This window comes from Cupressus sempervirens, chromosome 3 (assembly GCF_028749045.1).
Source record: "Cupressus sempervirens isolate cs-2001-9-10 chromosome 3, ASM2874904v1, whole genome shotgun sequence".
Lineage (NCBI taxonomy): Eukaryota > Viridiplantae > Streptophyta > Pinopsida > Cupressales > Cupressaceae > Cupressus > Cupressus sempervirens.
In genome coordinates, this window is record NC_143120.1 from 1,013,320,388 (window position 1) to 1,013,324,544 (window position 4,157).

The 4,157-nt window shown below is 35.0% G+C and overlaps 1 pseudogene; it reads left to right on the forward strand.

Annotated features, from left to right (window-relative positions):
* The first annotated feature begins 202 nt into the window (after positions 1-202).
* On the forward strand, positions 203-4,012 carry LOC149570184 (glucan endo-1,3-beta-glucosidase-like; annotated as a pseudogene).
* Positions 4,013-4,157: the final 145 nt, after the last annotated feature.

Here is a 4,157-nt window from a genome sequence, read left to right on the forward strand (position 1 = left end):
GTGGCCAAGAAAAACATGTGTGGAAAAAAGGTTTCCAAATAAGGCAAAACCACCATCACTAAGTCGCAACAACCACCAGTAAGCATGAAATCTTTTCAAGCATGAAAAAATTCTATAACTTTAAAACACCAAGGGAAAATTCAAATTGTACACAATGAAGGGCCCAAACCTTGATTGAATGAAACAAACTTTTGATGTAGGGATGCCACATGGCGCTAGCAGATCCAATGAGGCAGAGAAAACATTAATGTCACTGGTAATCAAATGACAGATCCCAAAAGAATATTGCCAAATTTTTCTTTGAAAAATGGTGTGGGAACATGTGATTGCATTCAAAATCAGTGCATGTAGACTGAAATGAGGCACACATTCACATGCATCATCAACACCAAAACATTGGTGAGAGATCTTGCTTAAAATTAGTTCATGAATGGGAGCATGGGCCCAAGAAAAATAGGCAGGTGAAAATATGTGCCACTAACTTCAAGACAAGGCTTGAGAAAAAACCCAACATGTTAATTACTAGCCCAAATGGCTACATAGGCAGTCATGAATGTCTCATAATTCCAAATACATAACCCTGATAAGAAATGATCGAGGGTGAACATATTTGAGCACCCCTCCCACACTTTGGAAATAGTGTCAATAAATAAAGGCAACCCAAAACATAAAAAACATTGAGAATGGAGGATGGCTCACAAAAATACAAGGCCCAACCAAAAAGTGCCCGAGTAAAGAAAAAACCTTCCATATCAAAATTTGATCTCCCAAAAAATGATGCCTATAAACAAAATTTCTTCTAGAAATCATGTCATGTCCATTGTAAGTGTGGTTTGACCCCTGAGTTTCAAGGTTATGCACAAAAGTAATGGTGCAGTCAACTCATGAAAGGACGAGCACACCAAAGGATGAGTGTTAGACAAAGGATGAGTGCACTGATCAAGGTAGAGCACAGAGGATCAGACTAGTCACTAAGCATGAAGGACCAAAAAATGGTACCCAAATTGCCCATTAAATGGCTAAAACTGTATTTTTGGAAACAAAATGTTTTCTCCAAGTGAACAATATGCGAGCCCATAACCAAAGGCCTTCAAGGCACTGACAGAGGAATCAGGAAACAAGCAAGGACAAGTGAAGGTCTTTAAAACTATACACCATTCAATCTTCACCTCTAGGCTACCCCAAAAACCATCATCGCTAGGAGTTGAAAGGACATGCCAAGTCCACAATTGATGTGGCACAAGATGCTCCCACCAAATTTTTTCCCAAAATTATGCTCCCAACTCCAAGAAAATTACATGTGGAACCCAAGAAATACTTGTGGAATATCCAAATGTCAACATGCTTTGACCTTTGCATGCTCGAGCCTCCCAAAAAAAATGAATGGGAATGGGACATGGGCCTTGGAAAGCACAAGGGAGGCCACGTTCACCAAAAGAAAGGGGTCTATCTCCAAAGCCAACCCAAACAACCTGTCCTTTCAAAAAATCAAACCTCCATCAGCAACAAGCTATGATAGGGTCACAGGAGTCTAGGTGCGGTGCCCAAGAAAATATTGGTGCACCAAGTCCAATGTAGCATGCGAGTAGCACAGTTTGGCCCTATTAAAGCTAGTGGGCCTGTAGAGTACAACTGTGCTTGTGAGACTCTCAAACTACAAAAAAAAAATTGTTAGATAAAAATTATATTGCATGCACTTCCAAAAATTATCATGCATTTCTTTTTTAAAAATTATGTGATCAAATTTTTTGAAAAAAAAGATCAATTTTTCCCTCTTGATAATCGTGCCCAGGTCTAAACAGTCTGGGTGAAAAAAATTGCCTTAGATTTCAATAGTATCCAAACTGGATGTATTTTATATGAAAATGGGGGTTTAAAAGTTCTTTAAACTCAACGATGATGTCCATTTGAGGTCAAAGGGATCTTAAAAATAGGTCCCCCTAAATCTAATATAGAAAATCTTTGAAAGCTCAAATCTAAAAACCAAGTCAAAAAACCTCAAGACTATGACAAGGGCATGAAGATCTGGAGCTCTGATACCATGTTTAAGTTGATGAAAGATTAACCCTACAGCTCCCAAGAATCACCTACATAAAAACACTTATCACATTAAGAGAAGACCAAAATCTATGGAGGTTGGAATTTACAGATCCACATATGAGACATTCTTGATGAGCAAAAAGAGAGAATTCTATAATCAAAAGTGAATCAATTTAATAATTACAAAGAGAGATCATCCTTATAAAGGAGATCAAAACCCTAATAAGCAACTAACCTAGGTTGCATGATAATAATTAATAAAAGAATTAATTATTATATGCCCAAAGTTTAGCTTAAGTAAACTAGAGATAATAAGTGACATAATAATTAAATCAATATGATTTAATTAATAATAAAATACTTTATTACTCTAACAGAAAGTTAACAACAATGGCAAATATCATATTTTCAAATAAAAACAAATTGTATTTAAAGCCTTTGCCAATGTTGGGATCAAATTAATTGTGGAAGTCGCAATCGATAACTTGTAAAACATCATGTTGAACCATAACGAAGCAAATAAGTGGGTGGATGAGAATATAAATGCCAATTATCTTGCTTGCAATATCAAAAACATTGCAATGGGAAATGCATTATTGGGAAAGATTGATAGGGGTCAGTACCTAGTAGGTGTGATGAACAACATCCAAAAAGAGGCAGGGAATAACAATTTGGAGGGAAAGATAAAGGTGTTGATGACCCCATGCTTGTGAAAATTACTATTGTAGTCACTAATTATTAATCTCCAATCTTAAATGATTATTTAATTGTTAAAAATTAATTCATATATAATATTAAAAAATAACATAGCCACAATTTCACCCAAAAAAAATGGAATTTTTTTCAACATAATGACACAATATTTTCAAACAAATTATCTGTGGAAAAACTCCTAAGGGAAAACTAGTTCTACAGATAAGGAATTATATTAAACTTCAACAAATCAAGAGATACAAGATTCCTTTCCTCTTACTAGTAGAACCCCAAAAATCTCCCAATTTCTCCTGTTGATACTCCCCCACAACTATCCTCATCACTATCACTGTGCCCTTGCTAACAATGCAAGACTATTTGATATCATTGCAAATTCTTCTCTAGCTTGTTGTTCTCCAAATGTCTTGTGACCCACTTTTATACTACTCTTTTTGGAAAACCAACAGCCAAGATTGATTCTTAATCAATGGCTAAGATCTAAAACAACTTAACAACCAATAATAAAATTGGTTTCTAGTTGCTTCTAAAAGTGGTCAATTAATTAACCACTAATTATTGCTACTCTAACCAATTTATTAGTAAAACAATTATTTCCTAAATAATAGCACGTGGATGAACAATTGTCTAAGCAACCAAACCAATAATTCTTTCATAGACATAATCAGATAACTTGTGCCTCTGAATCCAATAAAGGGAAGTTTCACTGCTAAAGTGCAAAACAAAAGGAAGTCTATATTGCAATTCCTGACAAATAATGGGTCTTTGATCATGGTGAATATGTAGACATATTTCACCTATAAAATCAATAGAGACTCATATACCTTGGATAATGTTATGTTCAAGCCCTCCACTCCTACTAACAAAAATAGAGATCCCTAGTACACAAGTATTTTTATTTCCATGGTTGACATCGTGTATTTAGTTATTGAAGACATGGGGTACTTGAATATTCTAATCATGGTTATGGAAAGTGGATGGTCATCTTATGAGACTGGTGTGGAGCCCTCGATAGTTATGATCAAGAATGCCCAAGATTAGAAAAAAAATATGATCAAACATGTGTTGTCCAATGCAAGTATGCCAAGAAGGCCAAGAAAGAGCATCAAAACATTCATCTATGTTATTTTCAAATGAAAACTTAAAGGGAGGGGATGAGACATAGGAATGCTATGGTCTCTTCTACCCTAACAAATCCTCTATTGATCTATTAACTTTACTACCTAGGTGGCTCTCGTGCTTAACTATAATCTATCTATGATCACTACAGAACTGGTAAGAAAAAAAAGAAAACCCCAAATAACATTATAAGTCAATCGTAGGTTGTCTCTACTCTAGACTCTCTATTGGAAAGTCATTTATAAACACATTGTAATGTTTGAAATTTTTATTATAAATTAAATATG